The following is a 25,590-nucleotide window of genomic DNA, read 5'->3' as shown; positions in this document are numbered from 1 at the left end:
GGTTGTGAAACTTGAAAGGGTTCAGAAAAGATTTACAAGGGTGTTGCCAGGGTTAGAGGATTTGAGCTATAGGGAGAGGCTGAACAACGTCCTTGTAAATCTTTTCTGAACCCTGTCAAGTTTCACAACATCTTTCCGAAAGGAAGGAGACCAGAAATGCATGCAATATTCCAACAGTGGCCTAACCAATGTCCTGTACAGCTGCAGCATGACCTCCCAACGCCTGAACAGGTTGGGGCTGTTTTCCTCGGAGTGTCGGAGGCTGAGGGTGACCTTATTGAGGTTTACAAATTATGAGGGGCATGGATAGTGTAAATAGGCAAAGTCTTTTCCCTGAGGTCGGGCAGTCCAGAACTAGAGGGCATAGGTTTAGGGTGAGCGAGGAAAGATATAAAAGAGACCTATGGGGCAACTTTTTCACACAGAGGGTGGTATGTGTATGGAATGAGCTGCCAGAGGAAGTGGTGGAGGCTGGAACAGTTGCAACATTTAAAAGGCATTTGGATGGGTATATGAATAGGAAGGGTTTGGAGGGATATGGACTGGGTGCTGGCAGGTGGGACTAGATTGGGTTGGGATATCTGGTCGGCATGGACTGGTTGGACCGAAGGGTCTGTTTCCAGGCTGTACATCTCTATGACTCTATGACTATATTTCTGGATTTCTTCAGAGAGCAACTGATAAAGACCATATCCTCCTGCCTTTTGAAGTGAATTCTTTGTACGGACTGCCCTTCTGTATTAGTTAAGATGTTAACTTATAATTTGATTAGTTCGTGAAGATCTCGTGAAGCTTCTCATCAATAATTGCCTGAGTTCTTTCACAAAGCCTATTACTGAAAGGACTTTCAGCTGCAGCTTTCATCACCAAACATTCTCATTTTCACATGTTTTTAAAGCTGTTAATGGTAAACTGCCCCTTTTCAGTTAGGACTTTAGCCAGCTCTCCCACCATTTTAGAAGGAGGCAGTGGAATAGTGGTATTGTCACTGACTTGTGAGCTCCAGGCCCATGTTCTGGAAACACAGCTTCAAATTCAATGACAATCTTCGATTTTAAAAAAATGAGACTAATGGCAACCATTGTCAAAAAAAACCCTCCTGATTCACTAATGTCCTTCAGGAAAGGAAATCTGCTTATCGTTCCAGGTCTGTTTGACACATGAAATCAGACCCACAATGATGTGATTGACTCTTAACTGCTATCTGATGAACTGAGGCTGACAATAAATGCTGGGGTAGTGAGCAACACCCGCATTCCATGAATATCCCATTAGCCCGGAAGAAATAGACGTATACTGTTCAGCCTGTAAAGCCTACTCTGCTATTCAGTAGGATCGTGGATGATCTGACATTCCTCATGTCCACTTCCCTGCATTTTCTTCATTATCCTTGATTCCCAAGAATCCATCTGTCTCAGCCTTAAATATATGCAAGGATTCTTCCCTCCACACCTCTCTGTGGTAAGGAATTCCAAAGACTCACAACTCTCAGAGAAGAAATTCCTCCTCATCTCAGTCTTAAATTGGCACACCTTTATTCTGAGGCTATGTCCTCTGGTTCTAGACTCTCCCACTATCTATTGGTTTACAAGTGTTTAGCATGACTTTTTTTGTGACTTATTTATAAAACTTATTCCATAAACTTTAAGAAAAAAAAGGCTCTCCGCTGGTGTTGGTAGGAGCAAAATACTGCAATGCTGGAATCTGTACTGAAAACAACAATGCTGCAGATCACAATGGGTCAGACAGCATCCAAGGGGAGAGAGCAAGCTAACGTTTCAAGTCTCGATGACTCTTCATCAGAGCTCTGAGACTGAAAACAGCAAATACTGGAGATCATCAGTATTTGTAGCTTTCAGTCTCAGCTGGTACTGTCAGCTTCAAAGAGTTATCTTCAAAGACTCCTGGGTCTCTGTTATTGTACTTCCTTTAAAACTGAGCTATTTAGTTACATTGCCTATCCACATACTTCCCACTGAAACACGTAATTTCACTTGTCTCTGTGTTGAGTTTTATTTGCCCTGCACCTACCTTTTTCTCCTAACTACATTATTCTGAAATCTGTTACTATCTTCCTCACTGTTTTCCACAGTTTTTAGCTTCGTGTCATCTGAAAGCTTCATTAAATTTTGTCCAGGTTCAGAAAATCTGTACAAGTTAATCCCATCTGAAAAAGGACAGTGGTCATATCACCATCTCCCGTAGGATCTAACACTATCCCTCCAATCTGAAAAATGTCCCATCTTCATTACTACCTATTTTCCGACCCTTAGACAAGATTTTTTCTCACACTGCTATTGTCACGTTAATTACATGGACTTCAACTTTTATAAGTTATTATGTGGGTGTCATTGAAGTTTCTGAAAGACCACATACACAACTTCAACTGCACTCCCTCATTGGACCTAATCAAGGCACCCAAGAAGGCATTAGGTGATTACCAGAACAAAAACTATGCACATGAACATGGGATAAAGCAGGAACATAGAACCTAGTCGTAATGTTTATTGGCAAACTGAAAGACCATCTTCTGCACTGAAACAATTCTGTAATTCTGCAGCAGTTCAGTTGGCTCTGGGCTCTGAGCCATACAGCTGGATTTTCAAAGCGAGATCGGGGCACTGACTCTTAGAGGAATTCAAGATCTCATTCCTGTACCTGAATTGTGTGGCTCTTATCCTGTTGTTTCGAAACACAAATGAGCTGAAAGAAAATGTTCCCATGATTTTATCCACAATTAGATTAGATTAGATTAGATTACATACAGTGTGGAAACAGGCCCTTCGGCCTAACAAGTCCACACCGCCCCGCCGAAGCGCAACCCACCCATACCCCTATTTAACTTTACCATTTGCTACTATAGACAGACACAATCTTGTTGACATGCCTACAAAAGTAAAATTAAAATTTTCTTTATACTTGTACTATACCTTTGTACATATACATTACATTACAGTGTGGAAACAGGCCCTTCGGCCCAACAAGTCCACACCGACCCGCCGAAGCGCAACCCACCCTTACCCCTACATTTACCCCTTACCTAACACTACGGGCAATTTAGCATGGCCAATTCACCTGACCTGCACATCTTTGTGACTTGTGGGAGGAAACCGGAGCACCCGGAGGAAACCCACGCAGACACGGGGAGAACGTGCAAACTCCACAAATTCAGTCGCCTGAGGCGGGAATTGAACCCGGGTCTCTGGCGCTGTGAGGCAGCAGTGCTAACCACTGTGCCACCGTGCCGCCCAACTACTTCTTCAATAAATTCTCATGCTAATGGATAGTTACTACTATTATAGGACAAGCCAAGCAGAGAACAGCCAGGGAATTCCTAGAGGCATGGCACTCATCCACAGATTCAATCAATAAGCGCATCGACCTGGACCCAAAATACCGGCCACTGCAGCGGACAGTTGGAACTGACAACTGGAAGCGGCAGATACAAATCACTATAAATGCTGGAGGAAAGATCACAAAAGCGCTTCACTGGAGACTCCCAAGCACTTAGGATTTCACCTGGACAGGGGACGAAACGTCTGCAACACAAATTCCCAGCTCAGCGAACAGAACCACAACAGTATTTGATTAAATTGTATGTTTACTGACTTTCCAAAGGGAATTGTGAATTATGTTCTATGTTTCATTTCATTTGTCCTTTTCTCACGGATGGCTTATTCAATAGCATGGGTGTAACAGTTGATGATAAAGTGACTTAACCCAGTATTCTAAAAGGATTCACTACTCTTTTCCATTATTTTCATATTTTGTCATCACTGAATCCAAAGTAAATAGAACTTTCATATTCCTCTTGAGAAGCTTTTGCCACCATCAGTGCATTTGCCCATGAAACCTGACAAACACACAATTAGAAAAAAGCTTAACAATGGAGCTAGTGCAGATATCCTGCCAGAGTGAATAATGAAAGACATGTTGGAATTCAGTGAACAACTGCTAAATGTACTAAATTTAGTGGGTCACCAATCCTCTTACATTGGTTCAATAAGAATGAGCTGGATAATGTAATGGTCCTACCCACCAAGTTCCGTACCTCACAGAAACCTCAGTTACACTGAGCAGATTGCTAAACTTGAACAAGAATGCAAATGTTCCACTGAATCTACAGGGAGACAGCATGGTCATTGAGGTGAAAGAGATGTTTAAAGTTTATGTATTGTATCTTGGCCAGCCCAATGCAGCCAGCTTCAGTAAGAAACAACTAATGTCTCACAAGCTCAAGCTCAGGCTCAGGATAAGTTATTATTAAAAAATGGTCTGACATGATGAAGAGATGCCAGACACTCTTAGATACTTGTGGCCTCACAGAAATGAGTTTGGTTTACAAGAGACATGATTTATTTTCAGAGAAATATGAGCATTGGACCTTCTCCAGAACATATTGTTACAACTATTCCAAAAACATTTGAGCTTAGAATGATCACAATGACTGGCACATAATACAGTCTATTCGTGAGGGATCATTGGTGAGATTGAAGTTAATCACATTGTGCAAAGCATACCAGTGCCACCAGCCCAACAACCCAGGAAATCTCTACTTCTGTAAGAAATTCCATCAGTCCTTTAATACAAAGTTGGCCTCGATCTATTTATTGTAAATGGAAAGGCAGCTTGTTCAAAGCAAGTTTTCCTTCAATTCAGCTGGTCCACAGCAGACTTTCCTTCAACTGAACCAGATAAAAACAGCAACTCCAAACCTGCTACTGTTCAAAATGGCCTCTAACGGGCCTACAGAAGAGCAAGCGGTTACCAGCATTCATGATGTGCCACAAGGATCAGTGCTGGATCCACTGCTTTTCATCATTTATATAAATGATTTGGATGTGAACATAGGAGGTATAGTTATTAAGTTTGCAGATGACACCAAAAGAGGTGGTGTAATGGATAGTTCAATGGGACCTTGATCAGATAGGCCAATGGGCTGAAGAGTGACAGATGGAACTTAATTTAGATAAATGTTGCATTTTGAAAAGGCAAATCAGGGCAGAACTGACACAGTCAATAGTAGGGGCCTGGGGAGGGTTGGCAAACAAAGAGACCTCGGGGCGTAGGTTCATAGTTCTTTGAAAATGGGGTGGCAGGTAGACAGGATGGTGAAGAAGATGTTAGGCAAGTTTGCCTTTACTGGTCAGAACACTGAGTGTAGGTGTTGGGATGTCATGTTCCAGTTGTACAGGACATTGGTGAGGCCACCTTTCGAATACTGCATGCAATTCTGGTCTTCCTTCTATATGAAAGATGTTGTTAAATTTGAGAGGATGCAGAAAAGAATTACTAGAACGTTACTAAGATTGGAGGATTTGAATTATAAAAAGAGGCTAAATAGGCTGGGATTTCTTTTCCCTGGAGCGTCGGAAGCTAAGGGGTGACCTCATAGAGATTTATAAAATCATCAGGGGCATGTATAGATTGAATATCCACAAGCTTTTTCAAAGGGTTGGGGAGTCCAAAATGAGATGGAATAGACTTAAGGTGGGATGAGAAAGATTTAAAAACAACCTGAGGGGTAACTTTTTCACACAGACGGTGGTGCATGTATGGAACGAGCTGCAGAGGAAGTGATGGAGGCTGGGACAATTATAATATTTAAAAGGTTTCTGGATGGGTCCATGAATAGGAAGGGGTTCAGAGGGATAAGGGTCAAATGTTGACAAATGGGACTCAATCTGATTGGAATGCTTGATAGGTGTGGACAAGTTGGACCAAAGGGTCTGTTTCCATGGTGTATGACCCTGTGACTTGTGACTCATTGTGATTTCTCAGAAGCCTTGCTAAAAAAAATTCTCCGAAGTCCACCATGAGCTGTCAATAATCTCTTTTGAAGGAAGTGCTCCAGGTGTGCCCACAAAACTAGAAATAATTTCCTTTTTTCCACAATCTTTCAAAGCTCAAGTCCTTCCAGCAATATTAAATTTGAAGCATCTTTGTGGCAATATTCTCAGTAAAGTATTTTCTTATCTGTTGAATGACAGAGACTTCTGGACAGAAAGGTGTGAGTACCTTTCTCGTGCATGGAATTACCAACAGTTTTCAATCCCAACAAGGAGTTTAATACTTTTGATCGTATTTCCTGCAAATCATATAACACTGGATCCATTGTATATGTATCAACATATAGCCCACTCCTCTTTTTTTTCTATAGCCCTTTAATTATATTCCTTTTTAAGCATTTGTTCACTTTCTTTTGACAGTTATCATTAAACATTTAGGACCCTCATTCAGGCAAGCATTTTAGTGAACCTGCTGTGCAATCTGTCCAAGGCCTTTACATCCTTCTTAAAGTATGATGCCCAACATTGGATACAATATCCTAGATAAAGCCTAAAGCCATTGGTTTATAAATGTTCAACATGTTTCTCTTGCTAATGTACCATATTCCTCTCTGACTGAAGTCCAAATATGTAAACTCCCAGTCTCTTTATTCTTGTACCCCCCCTTTAAAACTGTGCCATTTAGTTTAGATTCTCCTTTCTCATTCTTCCTTAGATTTTGCGAGAAACTGGAGAATCCCATTTGATGGCTCCTCACAACTTTGAATGGAGACTTTGCAATAAAGAGTTCAAAAGTTTAAGGCTGACATTTAGCAGTTAAGCCTACTAATCTCTAAACCACCTAGAAAGCTTTTAGCTACACTTGCGCATTCCACTAATTAAGCATGGATCTGAAGCATGGTTGCCTTGGTTACTGGGCTACAGAAAGAGCTCTAATTTATAATGTGAAGCTATTTGTGCTGCCAATTATTTAATGCTAGCTTTCTGTGTGCATAATTATCACCACAAAATAATTTTCTGATTTCCTGTCTCTATTAATAAGGCAAACAAAGCTTTAGAAGTTCAACACAAGTAACAAATAATTTACTATTGAGTGCCTTATTTATACCTACAGTGTCAGACCAACTGTAATATCCAATAAAGTAAATTCTGTGAACTTCCATTACTACTTGCAACTTGCCCATGTCTGCTAAGGCAAATATAGGCATTGCATAAATTTTGTACTGTCACTTAACTGTTATATATCTCTGCACTTAGCGGGAATGCATGCAGTCTGGCGCATAGTACCTGGTACAACCAGCTTTCTGTTACTAAAGGCAGTCTGTCCTTTTTGAAGAAAATTACTGAATTCCATTTCTGTAATTGTGAACAGGACAAGTAGAAAATTGGAAAGAGAGAGGTTTTGGGATGTTGAAATTGGACAAGAGGAGAAGTGAGAGAGGAGTGTGGTGCTGGAAAAGCACAGCAGGTCAGGAGGCATCCGAGGAGCTGGAAAATCGACGTTTCGGGTAAAAGCCCTTCATCAGGATCTGCAGTCCTCACTTTTGCCTAAGAGGAGAAGTGACACAATTCCATGGATCGAGGGACAGTTAGTCCTCAAGGAATATCTCAGAAGAAATGGACTCAAATAAGCAAGGATGTCATTTTGCAATGCCAGGCCAACGGAATTAGCAGCAGTGCCACAAAAATGGAATGGCCTTATATAGATGGTTAAGATCAGTGAACCCATCCTCCCACAACACCAGCATCTCATGCTGCTCAATGTTCTATAATTGTTGTCACTAGAGTTTATTATGTAGTGAAACAAAGTTATCTTCTTCTGGCATTGCTGCTGCTCATAAGCTCCTGTGTGATGATCAGCATGCCATTTTTGAGGTGAAAAGCCACACCTATACATGGCTCACTGATCTGTCCAAGAAGACCATTTAAGAATGTGCAATAACTTATTAATGTTTTCCTAGTGCATTGTTCCAATGAGTTAAAAGCAGGCTTGACTGTTCTTGTATTCTGGACTTGTAAAGCAACGATAGCAACAATAAGAGGATTAGTGAGACATCTTCCTATTGGTGTGTGCAAACTGCAAGAAGGCCCTCTAACATTGAAGGTCAGGCAGCATCCAAGGAGCAGGAGAATCGACGTTTTGGGCATGAGCCTTTCTTCAGGAATGAGGAAAGTGGCACTTTCCTCATTTCTGAAGAAGGACTCATGCCCGAAACGTCAATTCTCCTGCTCCTTGGATGCTGCCTGACCTGCTGCGCTTTTCCAGCAACACATTTTCAGCTCTGATCTCCAGTATCTGCAGTCCTCACTTTCTCCTCCTTTAACATTGAACCAAAGCTTGAGCTTCTTTGTAATTAATGCAGAACACAGAACAAAAAACTGTACAACACAGGAACAGATTATTCTGCACATCATGTCTCTGCCAACCATGATGCCATTCTAAACAAATCCCATCTGCTTGCCTATGGCCTATATCCTTCTATTTCCTGACTGGTCAAGTGTCTGTCTAAATGCCTCTTAAATGTTGTTATCATATCTACCTTTGCCACCTCCCCTGACCAGGTGTTCCAGGCATCTACCACCCTCTGCATAAAAAAACACATAGCTCACGCATCTCCTGTAAACTTTTCCCCTCTCGCTTTAAACATACTCCCCCTACTATTTGATATTTCTACCCTGGGATTAAAAACTCCAAATGACCAGGCAGAATCACAGAATCCTGACAATGCAAGGAGAGGCCATATGGATCACTAAGTCTGTACTGACCCTCTGACGAGCAACCATCTATATCTGCAAAATTACTCTGTAAGTGTGCATTTTCCATGGCAAATCCACCTGACCCACACACCCCTGGACTCTACAGGTCAATTTAGCATGACCAATTCACCCAACCTGCACATCTTTGGATCGTGGGAGGAAACCAGAGCAAACCCATTCAGACTCGACACAGTCAGCACAGACTGGAATTGAACCCAGATTCCTGGTGCTGTGAGGCAGCAATGCTAACCACTGTGTCACTGTGCCACTTATTTTATACACCTCTGTTGGGTCGCCCCAAAGCCTTCAGTTCTCCAGTGAAAAGAATCCAAGTTTGTCCAAGCCCTCTTTATAGCTAAAACACTCCTATCCAGACAACATCCTGGCAAAACTCTTTTGCACCCTCTCCAAAGCCTCCACATTCTTATTGTATGATGAACAGACTACACACAAAACTATAAATGTGACCGAACTAAAGTTCTACTCAGCTGCATCATGACTTGCCAATTGTAATACTCAGTGACCTGACTGATGAAGGCAAGCGTGTTGTATGCCTTCTTTACCACCTTAGCCACTTAGTTGTCACTTTCAAGGAGCTATGGACTTGGCCCCAAGATCCATTTGTATATCAATGCTCCTAAGAGTTCTCCCATTTACTGTACATTTCCCTTTGCAGTTGACCTCCCAAAAATATCCCCTCACACTTGTCCAGACTAAACTCTATCTGCCATTTCTCTTTCTAAATGATTTATATCCTGCTGCATTATTTGATAACCTTCTTCACTATCCACAAATGCACCAACTTTCTAGAGACTTAGTAATCACACCACCTGAATTTTCATTTAAATCGTTTATATAAATTGCGATCAACAGAGGTCCCAGCACTGATCCTTGCAGAATACAACTGCTCACAAACCTCTCATCAGAAACACACCCTTCAACAACTATCCTACTAATGGGGATCCTTCCCATCCCACAAGGAATAGGAACAGAAGTAGTCCATTCAGCCCCTTAAGCCTGCTCTGCCCTTGTGGTGTTCAGAATTGGTAACCATGATGAGCCACAGCTCCCTGGATCTAGAATATCTTACAGTGAAATGCCCATCCCTGGTGACTTTAGCCAGGCCAACCTTAAGGTGGTGTTGCCAAAATACCACCAACATGTCTCCTGCCCCACTAGAGGACTGAACATCCTGGATCACTGCTATACAACCACCATAGATGCCTACTGCTCCATCCCCTGTCCACACTTTGGAAAATCAGATCATAGCGCAGTGTTCTTCTGCCCAGCTTACTAGCAGAAGCTGAAATGGGAGAATCCTGCACAGAAAGTAATACAACAATGGTCTGAGGCAGCAGACAAGCATCTCTGGGACAGCTTGGAATTGGTGGAATGGACCGTATTTAGGAATTCAGCGGAAAACCTAGATGAGGATGTCACGACTGTCACGGACCTCACGAAGACTGCATACCAACGAAGTGAATTCGGATGTTCCCCAAACAGGAAACCTTGGATAAACTGGGAAATCCACTCCCTACTGAAGACCAGTTGAATGATCCAAACCTGTACAGAAAATCTAGATTATGACCTCTGCAAAGCCATCAGAGATGCCAAGAGGCAGTACTGGGCCAAGTTAGAGGCCCAAACCAATCATATGGACTCCTGTCGCCTATGACAAGACCTAAACAACACAATGGGATGCAAAATGAAGCACAGCAAAATAGGAGACAAAGACACATCCCTTCCTGAAGCACTCAATGCTTTCTGCGCTTGATTCGAGCAGAATACCAATGGCGTGGTGTCATCTGCCCAGACAACCCTGGATACACCTGTTCCCTTGGTCACTGCTGCAGACGTCAGGTTGATCTTCCTGGGAGTCAACCCAAGGAAAGCGATGGGACTGGACGGAGTCCCCAGCCAAGCACTTAGATCCTGTGCAGACCAATTGTGGGCTCTCTAACTTCAAATAATGTTGACCTTGCTTTGTATACCTCCTGTGCAGTGTAACCTGTATATCCAGCTCTGTCTAAGCACCCTGTGATCTGTATGTCATTGTATGCTATGATCTGCCTGTAGAGCTCACAAAACAAAGCTTTCCAGTGTACTTAGGCACACGCGAGTACAACATACCAAACCAAATCAAATGTCTGCACTGATCAACAAAGATCTGAAATCATTTTTCAGTTGAATATACATCCCCCAGAGAAAAATAGAGCAACATGATAGCCTCTTTACGACCGTCCCTGCATCCTTTTAACCATATTCACCACCTTGAGCAGAACTGAAGATGTAACTTAGTATATTCCTTGTTTTGTCCCAAATTATGCTAGAAAAAACAGATGGACTGCGTGTATGTGAGCTGACCCCCAATGACAATTTCTAATGAACGAAAATAAATTAGTGAAAGTTATTACTAAGATTTTTGATTAGCAACTAAAAATAAATTGAAAGCCTGATATTTATAACCAGCTTTTCATTAAAATGGCATGAAGGAAATCACATTATCAAGAATCTATGGGGATAAAGTTTGCATGATGGAATTAGTGAACATGGTGAAATGTAATTGTTTTGTGAATGAACATTGGTGGGATTATTTGCTTTCTGCATGGTTTGCCTCTGGGTATAAAATGGTTTAATGCACATTGATGTGTATTTGCCCCCTGCTTATTATGCAGAAATTAACAGAAAATGTGTGAATTCACGATTTTTTCAAACTCATCTGCAGTCATTGACACCCACATGAAAATTTGCTTGAAAGTCATAGTGAGACTAAGGTGTGGTCCAACACAGACAAAGCATTATAAGAAAGAAATGAGAAACATGCTTTCATCATAACATCAAACTTACAGCTCTATAGTGTGGTCAGTGTCATTATGTATTGGAATAAGACAGACAACATTTACTCAAGATTCTACAACCAGCAAACAAATACTGGAATAATCTGTTTCTGATATTAATGGTTGATAACAAACATTAACCAGACCAATGATGATTTAACTGAATGGCTGACAGGCTTGATGGGCTGCATGAGGGGAACTGTTCAAAGCTGAGCCAGAATTCTTGCAATCTCAACATCATATCAGAGCCCTAAATAAGCTTCTAAACAACTATCCTCTCCATCAGTCGAACAGTACACTTTCAGCCCCATAACATTCCCCGACTCTACTCTGCATCAGCACACCTAAATTTAAAAAAAAAACTCATCTATGCCTTAAACTATTTTCAAACCAAACTATTCTAACATTGAACTGATTTCCCATCATCTAACTTTACATAGATGTAAATTTGTCCAGAACGCTGCTGCAATACAATAGAATGCAGTCTGATCGTCTTCTCTTCAACTTCAAATTTCTCAACCTTTGCTACAAAGGCATTCCCAGCCCCTTGATGCTAACATCAAAATGTTCTCTTTGCTTCATGGTTGGTGCTACTTTTTCTTCCACTGCTGCTGACACTTCCTTTCAACAAAAGGCAGCACAGGGCTTGAGGTAACTATTGGCTGGGTTGGAGATGAAAAACAACAGGTAAAATGCCAGGTCAAGTATATTTGAAACATTAAAAATTACAAGACACTTTAGGACATTTTATGATACGTTTAAAACATAAAATATTAAAAAGAGGAGTTGCCCATGATACAGACTAATGAATGTCAGTAAACTTGAGTGTTTTCTACTTCTGGAAGGTGGAAAAGGAGATAGGCAGGTAGGACAAGTCCGGACAAGTCATGGGGACAGTGCTGAGCTGGAAGTTTGGAACTGGGGTGAGGTGGGGGAAGGGGAAATGAGGAAACTGTTGAAGTCCACATTGATGCCCTGGGTTGAAGTGTTCCAAGGTGGAAGATGAGCGTTCTTCCTCCAGGCGTCTGGTGGTGAGGGAGCGGCGGTGAAGGAGGCCCAGGACCTCCATGGCCTCGGCAGAGTGGGAGGAGGAGTTGAAATGTTGGGCCACGGGGCAGTGTGGTTGATTGGTACGGGTGTCCCGGAGATGAAGATACAAGAGCAAATGGCTTCAAACAAATAAGAAAGAGCTAATAATGCAAACTATCTCAAATCAGTTTTGATATTCATATTTGAAAATGTAAAATATATGCATGATAAACCTTAAACTTTTCATGGTTTGTTGCAGTTTCAAAAGTATCTCCAGAAGGAAGATTTTCTTGTGAGCTTGATGGAAATCATGATGTCACACATTTTCTGTTAATTGCTGCTTAATAAGCAGGGGGCAAATAAACGTCAATTTGCATTAAATCATTTTACATCTAGAAGCAGTTTTAAAACAATGCAGAAAGCAAATTATCCCATTATTGTCATAAAATTGTTGATGCACGTAAAAGGAACACGCTTTTAATGTCACTAAGGTGGAAAAAGGAAATGATCTTCTCACTAGCTGGTTTTAGATCAACAAACGATATTACATGTATAGTTTCATCTCTAATTATTGTCCCTATTTTATCATTATTTGTTCAGCCTATTCCTTTAATGTCGATGATCCCCAGTGTTCTGAAATCTCCTCTCATTCAATTGTTATTTTTTAATTCAATGTCCTCTTGCGCTCCTAATGAATCTCAGCTCCCTTTTCAATGTATGCTTCCAACTGTACACAAAACTTGTTTTAAATCGTAATCTTCCAAGAATACATACATTCTGAAAAAGTTACAGAGGATTGGAAAACTGCCAGTGGAACTAACAAAGAACAAGTGGAATAAAGAACAGTACAGCACAGGAATAGGCCCTATGGCCCACCAAGACTGCGCCAACACATGATGCCTTTCTAAACTAAAAACCTTTGCCTCAGTCTGTATCCTTTTATAGCCTTCCTATTCATATATCACGTTGTCGAAGTGCTGGTGTTGGACTGGGGTGGACAAAGCCAGAAATCTCACAACACCAGGTTATAGTCCCACAGGTTTATTTAAAATCATAAGCTTTCGGTGCTGATGAAGGAGTGGGCTTTTAAAGCTTGTGATTTAAAATAAACCTGTGGGACTATAACCTGGTGTCATGAGACTTTTAACATTATTCATATTTCTATCAAAATGCCTCTTAAATGTTGCTATGGTCCACCTCCATCAACTCCTCTGGAGGCACTTACCAACCTCTGTGTAAAAGTTTGGCCTCTCACATCTCCTTTAAACAAAGCTCTTTTCTCCTTAGGCATATACCTCCCAGTAGTTGACATTTCTACCCTGGAAAACCTTCATAAGACTGTACAAGGTACTTGTTAGACCATCCCAAGAACGCTGTGAACAGTTTTGGTCCCTTTATCAATTTAGAAATTCTGGCATTGGAGATGGTCTACAGAAGGTTCACTACGTTGATCCCAGGTAGGGATAGATTTTCTGAAGAGGAATGGTTAAGTAGTTTTGGCCTGCATCCAGTGTAGTTTAGAAGAATGAGAGGGGACCTTATTAAATTGTATAAGATTCTTAGGAGGCTTGACAACATAAATGTGGAGAGATTACTTCCCCTTGTTGAAGAATCTAGGACCGGCAAGACCAGGCATAAGCCCTGACTAAGGATGAAATGACACCACAGAGGCTTGTATCCCATTACCAAGTCACCCTTTATGTACATGTGATACGTCCTTGACACTCACCCAGCTTCCTCTGAGCTAGCTCTCAGAAAACAAAATCTCTGATACTCCTATTTATACCTGTCAGCCAGGGCTCCTCAATTGGACCAGATTAACAGCCCCAATCAGGGAACTCATATTCTATGAGGTCCACCTGGCTGACTTCATTACAATCATTACAAAGGGGTTGCTTATTTAAGTCAGAAATGAAGAGGAATTCTTTAACTCAGAAGGCTATTGAGGCGGGGTCACTGAGTATATTCAAGGCTGAGAGAGACATTTTTAGTAAAGGAATCAAGGGCTGTGGGGAAAAGGCTGGAAAGTGGAGTTAAGGATTATTAGGTCAACCATGATTTCATTGCAATGGGCCAAATGGTCTGCTCCTGTATGAAATAGAGTCATAGAATCCCTACAGTGCAGATAAAGGCTCTTTGGCTTATCAAGACCGCACTTACTCTCCAAAGTGCATCCCACCCAGATTTACCCCATCCAAACATCATAACTTCGCATTTACCATGTCTTGTCCACCTAACCCATACATCTCTGGACACTATGGGGCAATTTAGCATGGCCAATCCACCTAACCTCAACATTGATGTTTTATTGTTTGTCAGTGTAAACAACTGCCAAGCCCTTTTTTGGTGTGCTCAAGGGGAAAAAATGGATAATAGCAAGGTCAATACAGAAATCTTCTTTTTAAATTTCCTCACCAGTTGTGATCATTACTCGCTAGGTCAAAATTTATTGCCTGTACCTAGTTGACCTTGAGAGGTGGTGGTGAACTGCCTTCTTAAACTTCTGCAATCCCTTTGCTGTAGATAGACTCACAGTGCAGTTAGGGAGGGAATTCCAGGACTTTGACCCAATGACACCGAAGGAGCAACTGTAAATTTCCAAGTCAGGATGGTGAATGGTTTGGAGGGGAATTTGCAACTGATAGTGTCCCCATGTATCTGCTGACCTTGCCCATCTTGATGGAAGTGTTTGTAACATTGGAAGGCACTGTGGAGGAGACTTGATGAATCGCTGCACACAAGATAATGGGAGCACATTTCCATCTCCAAAGCTACCAATGAACCACATGAAGCTTCAGGATGATGGTTTCTGAAGTCAGCATTAGAGTTTGAGAAGAAATTTCCTGAGGGGTGATGGGCTATCAGTAGATTGAGTCTCAGGAGTGAGAAATGTCCAGGTTGTGTCCAGGCAAGGGAATTCCAAATTTTCTATGTGGACCTCAGAAGTGTAGACCAGGTCACTCTAAGGGAGTGTCAATGCTACTTCTTTCTTATCTCTTCTTTTTCCTGGCAGGCCTTGACTTGTATTCAGCTTGGTGACAATGACATTAACAAACTCTGACTTTCCTAAAGAAAGAATAACTTCATGGAACTAGTGAGGACTGTAGATGCTGGAGAAATCAGAGGCGATAAAGTGTGGCACTGGAATAAGCACAGCAGGTCATGCAGCATCTGAGGAGCAAGAGAGTCGACATTTCAGGCGTGAATATTCATCAGCACTGAGGAGGGAGGAGGGGGGCTGAGAAACAAATGGGGTGGAGTGGGACTGGGGAAAGGTAGTTGATATGGCGATAGATGAGCGAAGGTAGGAGGTGATGGTGATATGTCGATGAGAAATGTGGAGCCTTTAGGTGAGAAGGAAAATGGACAGATAGGTCAGGTCAAGAGGGTGGAGCTGAGTCGGACGGTTGGATAGGAGAGTAGGGAGGGGAGATTTGGAAACTGGTGAATTCAGTGTTGAGGCTGTGTGATTGTAGTGTCCCGAGGTGAAAGCTGAGGTGTTCTTCCTCCACGTTACAGGTAGCATTGGTTAGGTGGTGGAGGAGGCCCAGAATGGACATTTCATTGGGGCACTGTAATGGCTGGCCACCGAATGAGGGGGGTTGGTTTGTGCTTACGGATCAGAAATGTTCCCTGAACCATTCCGCAAGTTTGTGCTCGGTCTCTCTGATGTAGATGAGACCACATTGAGAGAAAGGATGCAGTAAATGAGGCTCGAGGATGTGCAAGTAAATCTCTGCTGGATTTACAGCACCTCTTACAGCAGCAAGGGAGGATGCTAGGTGTGGAGAGAGGGTTAGTGGGAAGTGTGGACCGAATGAGAGAGGCACAGAGGGAACAGTCTACGGAATGCAGATAAGGGTGTGACAGGAAATATATTTTTGATGGTGGGATCTGACAGTAGGTAACGAAAATGGCGGAAGATGATACATTGGATTTGGAGATTAGTGAGGTGGAATGTGAGGACCAGAGGGATTCTATCCTTGTTGCAGTTGAGGGGGTGGGGTTTGAGGTCAAAGGTGCGGGGAATGGAGGAGGTGCGATTGAGGGCTTCGTTAATAACAGGGGAGGGGATATTATGGTCCTGAAAGTAGGAGGAATCTGAGATGGAGTGAAATCTCCTCTCCTGGGAGCAGAAACAGTGGAGTAAAGGATTGTGTTTTTGTGGAGGGGAGGGGTGTGGGAGGAGGTGTAGTCAAGGTAGCTGTGGGAGTTGGTGGGTTTGAAGTAGATGTCAGTGTTGAGTCAGTTGTCGGAGATAGAGGTGAAGAAGTCCTGGTAGAAGAGGGAGGTGTCAGAGATGGTCCAGGTAAATTTGAGGTTAGGGTGGAAGGTGTTAGTGAAGTTGATAAACTGTTAAGCCCCTCGTGGGAGCATGAGGTGGCGCCGATGCAGTCATTGATGTAGCGGAGGAAAAGGTGAGGAAAAGTGCCAGTGTAACTACAAAAAAGGGACTGTTCCATATATCCTATGAAGAGTCAGGCATAGCTTCAACCCATGCGGGTACCATGGCCACCCCCCTAGTTTATAAGAAGTGGGAGGATTGAAAGGGGAAGTTTTAGGGTGAGAACCAGTTCTGCAATCGAATAAGAATGTCAGTGAAGGGGGATTGGGTGAGTCAGTGAGAGAGGAAGAAATGGAGGGCTTTTAGGCTTTCCTCATGGGGGACGCAGGTGTAGAGTGACTGGATGCCCATGGTGAAGATGAGGTGTTGGGGGCCAGGGAATCGAAAGTCATGGAGGAGGTGGAGGCTATGGGTAGTGTCCCGGACGTATGTAAGGGGTTCCTGGACCAAGCAGGACAGGATGGAGTCAAGATAAGTGGAGATGAAATCAGTAGGGCAGGAGCAGGCAGAGACAATTGGTTGACTGAGGTATTCAGGTTTGAGGATTTTGGGGAAGAGGTAGAACTGGTCAGTGTGGGGTTGGAGAATTATGAGGTTTGAGGTTGTGGATGGGAGATCTCCTGGGGTGATATGGTTGTGGATGGTCTGGGAGAGGATGGCTTGGTAATGGAAGGTGGGGTCGTGCTTGAGGGGGTGGTAGGAGGAGGTATCAGTGTGTCTGGCTTCAGTGGTGTAGAGGCCAGTGCGCCATACTACCATCGCACTTCCCTTGTCGGCTGGTTTGATGGTGAGGTTTGGGTCGGAGTGGAGGGAGTGGAGGGCTGCGCTTTGCTCGGGCAGGAGGTTGGAATGGATGAGAGGGATGGACAGGTTGAGGTTGTTAATATCACGACAGCAGGTATTGATGAAGAGGTCGAGGGAGGGTAAGAGGCCAGCACGGGTTGTCCAAGAATATGGAGTATGTTGGAGGCGGGAGAAGGGGTCTTTGGACGGTGGTGGGAGTAGGCACCAAAAAAATATGCACAGAACTGGAGGCGAAGGAAAAAAAGAGTTCAATATTGTGGTGCGTACGGACTTCACTGCCATGGGAGTGTAGTGGAATGGAGGTGAGTCCTTTGCTGAGGACTGACTGTTTATCCTCGGTGAAGCGGGGAGGAGGGGTTCTGGGGGGACGGTAAATACCCGGCAGGGCTTGGGGCTAGGGTCTGGTGTAGAACTGGTGTTGGGACTGTGAGTGGAGACTGTCTATGGAATGAGAGTGGTCATGTGATCGGTGGTGATGTCAGCAGTCACGTGACTGGAGTCTGCAGGCAGCTTGGTTGACGACATTGGCAGAAGTAATGTTGGTTTTGGGGATGGCAATGATGTAATCGGTGATGGTTGTGGAGGCAGAAGTAACCTTGTCTGTGGCATCCACAGGGCAGAAGTGACATTGTCAGTGGTGATGTCAGAGGCATTTGTGGAGGTGGCCATGGGAATGGGGTGTTTCGTGGTGACCAGGGAAATGACATTGTCAGCGGCAAGGAGGGTGGCATTCATGGAGTCAGTGGCCGTGGGGGTGAGGCATGTTGTGGTGACCAGGGAAGAGACATCGTCGTCAGCTCCCGCAGATGTGACATAATCAACTACAGCTATGAAAGCAGCCAGCGTGGCTGTGTGGTTAATGGTGTTGGGAGGATTCTGTAAGAGGCCAGGATTGGTTGAGGGGGCCTGGGCTTGGAGGTAAGTACGAGAGAGTTTGGTGTACTTACGCTCCTTGATATCTGATAGGCTGGAGAAAACGTGTTGGTTCAGGGTGTGGACCCTTCTGGGAATGAAGAACACCAGAGGTCCTTTGCAGCTCTGGGAGAGTGAGGCCCTGAGCTAGGACAGGGCTGAATGTAGAGAGAGTAGGTGACAGCACATGACTGCGAGCGTGGAGCAGAGGATCAGAGGGAGAAACATTTCTGGAGGCTCTGGATTTGCAATAGATAGCCATTGCCCCGATTTGGTCAAAATTGAAATGGTCTGAATGTTGTCTAGAATCCATGCATCCCAAATGGAAATCATGACCATCAGGATTTCACTGATGTAGAAGCAAATTACTGCAGATGCTGGAATCTTTACTGAAAACCATTTCAAGTCTGGATGACTTTTCATTATTGATTGGCACCAAAATTTCATCTGTCTTTACTCCTGGTGGAAACCATGAATGACAGTGTGAAAATGATCCTTAATTCATTAAAAAAAGCATGTAAATATCCAAGTAAAACACACAGAGGCTATTTAAACACTCCACTGTCATTGAGCTTCAATTCCTCCCATTTCAAATGTGTAATCAAAGAAACAGAGTACACCTCAGAGAAACCGTGAGCTGTGCAAGGTGTTTGCTTAGATATTTTTTGCATCAAATCAAAGAACGTAATGAGTCTAGTACACTAAATGAGTACAAGACATTCAGTTCAACACAAATCAAAGCGCACTGAATCATAGCCCTGAAAGAAATTGGCACAATATCAGAAAGGAAGGCTTGCATTTATTTATACAATGTTGTTCAAGACTTCAAGATGAACCAAAGTGATTTCACAGCCATTGAAGTACTTTTTCAAATATAGTCATTGCTAAGGGAGGAAACATGACAAGCACATGTACGCAGCAAGCACTTCAAATCAGTCATTAAAAAATGACTACCCTTTTTTTACATATAAGATATTAATTGTGGGGTAAACTAGGGGACACTGGAAAAACTCACGAATTACACATTTGCTCACCCAGAGATATTACAGAACTGAATGTTAATAAGTTAGATTGTTTGAAGTAAACAAGCAGATTTAAGTAAATATATATTAAACACTGTTGTAGGTCAGTGACATATGCCAAGCAATTAGTTTTGCCTTCACTAGGCACACTGGCACTAAGTTAAAATCCAGCTCAGTAAACAGAGTGACTCAACTAGCTGCACTCGGTCATAAGCGCAAATATACTATTTCTTGCATGTTTTACACATCATTTTATTCTTCTGAGTGCCAACTTACATTAACAAAGATACAGACCTCAAAGTAGATAAAATATGTCATTCAAAGTACTATTACATGACATGTAGCATCACTCGACATATAGAATGTTACTACTGTTACTACATTATATTAGTAACAGTAGTAATGTTCTCAAATAGTACAAAGTAGTAACAGAAAAGCGAGTTAAAAAGTTAAGCATTACTTCATAGAATAGAAGAAAAATAAAGAAATAAAGCTGAAAGTTAACATTACAGTCCTTCCTAGTATTAACTAGAAAAATAAGGAATAAAGGGAAAAATTCAAATAAAAATTCAAATGTGAACTCCTTATTGTGTGTGATCATGCCTTCTAGTGCTAGATTCTCCCACAAGGAGAAACAACACTGTGAGCAGCATGGTGGCATAGTGGTTAGCACTGCTGCCTCACAGCACCAGGAGACCTGGGTTCAATTCCCGACTCAGGTGATTGACTGTGTGGAGTTTGCACATTCTCCCCGTGTCTGCTTGGGTTTCCTCCCACAGTCCAAAGATGTGCAGGTCAGGTGAATTGGCCATGCTAAATTGCCCTTAGTGTTAGGTAAAGGGGTAAATGTAGGGCGGGTCGGTGTGGACTGGTTGGGCCGAAGGGCCTGTTTCCACACTGTAAGTAATCTAATCTAATCTAACATTTCCACAGCTCCCTGTTATGCTACATGAAAATCTTAGATGTTTCAATAAAGTTACGTCTCATTTGCTTAAACTTCAATGAATACAAGTTCAACCTACTCAACCTTTCTTCATAAGAAAATCCCTCCATTCTCGGATGAACCTAGTGATTCTTCTCTGGACTGTCTCCAATCCTTAGATTAGGGGTCAAATTGTTCACAGTATTCCAGCTGTGGTCTGTCTAGTGTTTTGTATAATTTTTGTAAACTTTCCATTTTTATACTCCATTTCCTTTGAAATAAAGACCAACATTCAATTTGCCTTCCCTGTTACACACAATACTTCGATGCTAGGGTTTTGTGATTCATGCACCATGAAATGAAAATTCCTGTGTTTCAGCTTTCTGCAGTCCTTCTCCACTTAACTAATAATCAGCTATTTATTCTGTCTGCCAAAAATGTCATTTTTCCCCAATGTGTTCCATTTGTCAAGTTTTTGCCTGTACATGTAACCTATATAAATATATCCCTCTGCAGACTCGGCACATCATCCTCACTACTTGCCTTCACACCTATTTCTGTGACCATCTATAAACTTGACAACATCACTTTCACTTCCCTCGTCTGTGTAATTAATATATATTGTAAATATTTGTGGTCCCAGAACTGTGGCACTCCACTAGTTATAGCCATCCTGAAAATGCCTCATTTATTCCAACGTTTTGTCTTTTTTGTTCTTTGTTCTTTTAGTTATCCAATCCTCCATTCATGGATGCAAATGATCCCTAATACTTTTCGCTCTTAAGTAATAGCTTGACATAATAATTTATCAAATGGCATTTGAAAATCCAAATATTATACATCTCCTGCTTCCCCTTACTCTACTATACTTGTTACCTTCTCAAAGAACTCTCCTGAATTTGTCAGGCAGTATTTCTTCTTCATGAGGTTATGGTGACTCTGTTTTGCAATATTACATTATTCTAAACATTCTGCTCTTACATCCTTTATACTAAACCCAATACTTTCCCAATAACATACAATAAGCTAACTAACCTGTAGTTATATGTTTATTGTGTTCCACTGTTTTCAAATGAGGGTTTTACATTGTAGTTTTTGAATCATCTGGGATTGTTCCAACATCTAATGATTCTTGGAAGATTACATGCCAGGGCATCCACTATCTCCGTAGCTTCTTCCTTTAAAATCTGAGGATGCAACCCATCAGGTCCATATGATTTATCAGCCATTTAGCCCATTAGTTTCCAAACATATTTTTTTCTAGTTTCTGTTTGTTTCCTTTCCTCACTTAGTCCCTTGATTATTTATTGTTTTTGAAATGCTTTTAGTATCCTCTACTGGGAAGTCTGATAGAAGGTATTTGTTTTGACTCTTCTGCTATTTCCTAGTTTCCCATTATTATTTCCTCAGTTAACATTGTACCAACTATTTTACAATGTGCTTCCAACTGAACTGTTTCACCCCACCCCTTCTCAGCATTGAATCTCATCTGTTGCTTGTCTGCCCAATCCACCAACTTGTCAATGTCCTTTTTGGGCTCCGCACTGTTCTCATCACACTTTAAGTGATATTACAAACTTTGAAATTGTACCCCACACTCGAAGATCCAGACCACTGATGCTTATCAGGAAGCACCTGCAAATGTTCCATCTTGCCCGAAAAATATCCATTAACCATTACTCTCTGTTTTCTATCACTCAGCTAATTTTGTATTCACATTGCTACTGTCTTTCCTTTTCTACCATGGCCTATAACATGCCTCATAACACTGTGTGGCACTGTATCAAACACCTTCTGGAAATCCATATATACCACATCAACAGCATTACCCTCATCAACTCTGAATGGGAAAATAGACAATATAGACAGTGGGAGGGATTGACAGTGGGGAGAATTAAGCAGCATTGGTTTCCTATTATTAGATTAGATTAGATTACTTACAGTGTGGAAACAGGCCCTTCGGCCCAACAAGTCCACACCGACCCGCCGAAGCGCAACCCACCCATACCCCTACATTTACCCCTTTAACCTAACACTACGGGCAATTTAGCATGGCCAATTCACCTGACCCGCACATCTTTGGACTGTGGGAGGAAACCGGAGCACCCGGAGGAAACCCACGCAGACACGGGGAGAATGTGCAAACTCCACACAATCAGTCGCCTGAGTCGGGAATTGAACCCGGGTCTCTGGCGCTGTGAGGCAGCAGTGCTAACCACTGTGCCACCGTGCCACCCACACGTGGCACGTACATGTTAACAATATGATTTGATTGGATAATATAATCACATGTATTAACTAGCCTGGAACAGGACGCTCTCTTGGTGATACTGCGTGGGCTGGGAAGCCCAGAGCAGGAGTCTGATGGCAGTCTGCTCAGCAGCGAAGGAAAAATTGGAGTCTCTTTCAGCTATCTTTCTAATTTTATTCTGTGAATGGCGCTTATGTACAAGTGACAGTATACACTTTTCATTGTATTTTATTTGAAATGCTCATGGCAATAAAAGGATATTCCAGAATATGATTGGAAAGTACAGTCATGCATACTAAATTGAAATTGCAACTATGCAAAAACAATTGAGTCAGGATTAGAGTAAGTAAAGTGTAATTGTTTGATTGGAAATTATTATTTACAGGAATAGTTGGTTGGGAGCTTCTTATTTGTAAAGTTGTTTTTAAAAATGTCTTTGTTCTTGTAATAAAAATTTGAGTTCTATACCATTTTCTTGATATGTATATCTCCTGCGCAGGCATGAATAAAAAATTAAACAGACATTGCTGAGTCCCATCTAGTCCAAGAAGAAATAAATGGTGGAATTCACCCTCACAAATCCTTTTGGTTACTGCCATGAGTTGGAAATTGATAAACATGAAATTGAGTGGTTTTTGGAACTTTCTGAATATCCAAGAAAAGACTGGATGCATTAATTCTATGGATCCCTTCCTTCCCATTGGCAAGTCAAACTTTTAAAATTCCTTTCTTGGGATCATTTATTGCTTAATCTTTAAAATAGAACTGTATGTGTTTTTTTTACCACAATTGTAATTCAGCTATGTTGTCAGTGGATATCCAATTCATAATTAAATATTTGCCTTCCATTTCTCTTTTCACTTTGGCTTTTTTTTTCCTTGAAACAGAGTGCTGTGTATTATTTGTTTATTTTTTGTTGATGGCTTCTCTTTCATTTTATTTATCCCCTTTTCATTTCCATTTCCTTTACTTTTCTCTAGTGTTGCCCCTTTACTGCCTTGATCCTTTTAAAGAATAGTTTAAGAACTATAAACTAGCGGTTTAAGAATTGTATGTTTTCCCATTGATGGGATTTATATTCCTTGTACATCTCAGAAATCTGGATGGAAAATTTAAAAAAAAAAGTGCAAGAGGATAGAGACCTTCGAAATGTGGATGCAAAGACAAATGTTTAAAATTCCATATGCAGTTTGTAAGGCAAATGTAATAAATTGCAGGAGCAACAAAGATTCCTAGAAACGACAGCCAGAAAGAAAAACCTCTGTATTCTGGTCATTGCATCACGGAGGAAAATCTATGGATTTTGCTATGCACACGCAAATGAAGGCAACAGGAAAAGGAATCGACCTAAATATAGTCTGATGACAGTTATCACAGAGCAGTTACAGATGAGTTAAAGTGGAAATGTGAGGATGATTGTGACAAACCATAAAGTAGATATCCTGTTTGTAGCACCTAGAGGCAGCAGCAGACTAACAAGCTTTACAGAAATTACCTAAAATATTTAATAGCAGTGGCAGGGTTGGGTCACCGAAGAATATAAACCCAGAAACATCATAAGTAAAAGAGAATAATGTTTGAGGGCGATAAGCACAATGTTTAACTGAGACCCCAGAAAGCTCAGGACTTTGCAATTGAACTTAGACACCAATCACTGGAGATTTGGTCAAGTCAATCATTAGGAAAGATGTCATGCAGTGTCAAAATCTAGAATGGTATTTGATGGCTGATATAATTTTGTACTGTGTAATGTTAGGTCAAATAATATAAAATCCCATTAAAAATAAAATCTCATGTACAAGAGCAAAACACCCAGGGAACAATTAACAAGCAAAATAATGTTTAAATGGAAGCAACTGCATTATATTATAAGCTAAAATAGGACATATCATGAAAATATTGGGAGTTTTTCTCTATTTTATTAATTAATTAATTTTAATTTTACTGCATGAAACAGCTTTTCCAAGAAAGCTATAAACATTGTGAATTTTATTCCAATATTTCTTATTATAATGTCCGAAAGCTGACCCTGAAATATTCTTGCAAAGATTTTAGGTCCATTAAATACACATAGGTGAGAGGTGTGCAAAGAGCATATGTAATGAGCTCATAAATTAATACAAAAATTGTTCACATTTAAGCCTGCATATTAAAACCAATAGGACATAACAAGAACCCTTGTGCAAGAATTCAACACAGAAAATGAAAATAAAATGTTGCTAAAATAAATAGTCAGCTTTGTGCTTATCAGTTCAATAAAGAAAACATTCTACCTTAACAGAACAAGGATTAACATATTGAATGTGATTGTCCTCAGATCAGTCCCTGTTGAAGATTAATCTTTCTTTTCCTTACTAATGTACTGAGAATTTGCAGCATTTTCTGTCTTCATTTCTGACTTTCAGTATCCCTTTTTTTCCCGATATTTTATTTTATATTTTACAGGCAATGAAATGTACAGCATGTCTGTTTTTATAGGAATTTGCAACTTTATGTCTATTTTATCAATATCAAGTTCATCCTTATGTATGAAGTAATATTATTGAATTCTGTGGACTTCTCATAAGTGCTTCATGGATTTAAAATTCATTCAATATACAAATCAGCTGGGAGTGCAACCTGACTGGTTATATAACACAGATCCATTGGGCTATGTGGCATATCCCATTGTTATATGTCTCAAGATGATAAAAGAAGTATAATTAGAAAGAGTGGGAAAAAAATTCCACTTGACAATACTTCAGTTTTCTGACAATCGAAGCAAAAAGCTTAGCATATGATACATGACAGCGTTGGTTTCTGTACACAGCTGCTAGTTAGACAGATTTTCAAAAACTGGACCAAAGATTACCTTCTTTGGCAAAGTGCCAGTTGGTCTCAAGTTTTTTGGACAGATTCTTGCTGTGAGATTTCTCATTGTAT

The 25,590-nt window shown here is 41.4% G+C and overlaps 1 protein-coding gene across 2 annotated transcripts in view; it reads right to left on the bottom strand.

Moving 5' to 3' along the window:
* rit1 (Ras-like without CAAX 1) overlaps positions 1 to 25,590 on the bottom strand; it is a 301,555-nt gene that overhangs the window by 33,999 nt on the left and 241,966 nt on the right. The gene's annotated exons all lie outside the window — the stretch shown is intronic.

The sequence above is a fragment of the Chiloscyllium plagiosum genome, chromosome 1, assembly GCF_004010195.1.
Source record: "Chiloscyllium plagiosum isolate BGI_BamShark_2017 chromosome 1, ASM401019v2, whole genome shotgun sequence".
In the NCBI taxonomy this organism is placed as follows: domain Eukaryota; kingdom Metazoa; phylum Chordata; class Chondrichthyes; order Orectolobiformes; family Hemiscylliidae; genus Chiloscyllium; species Chiloscyllium plagiosum.
The sequence above is the reverse complement of the archived record's forward strand: the minus strand, read 5'-3'. Positions and strand labels throughout refer to the sequence as shown.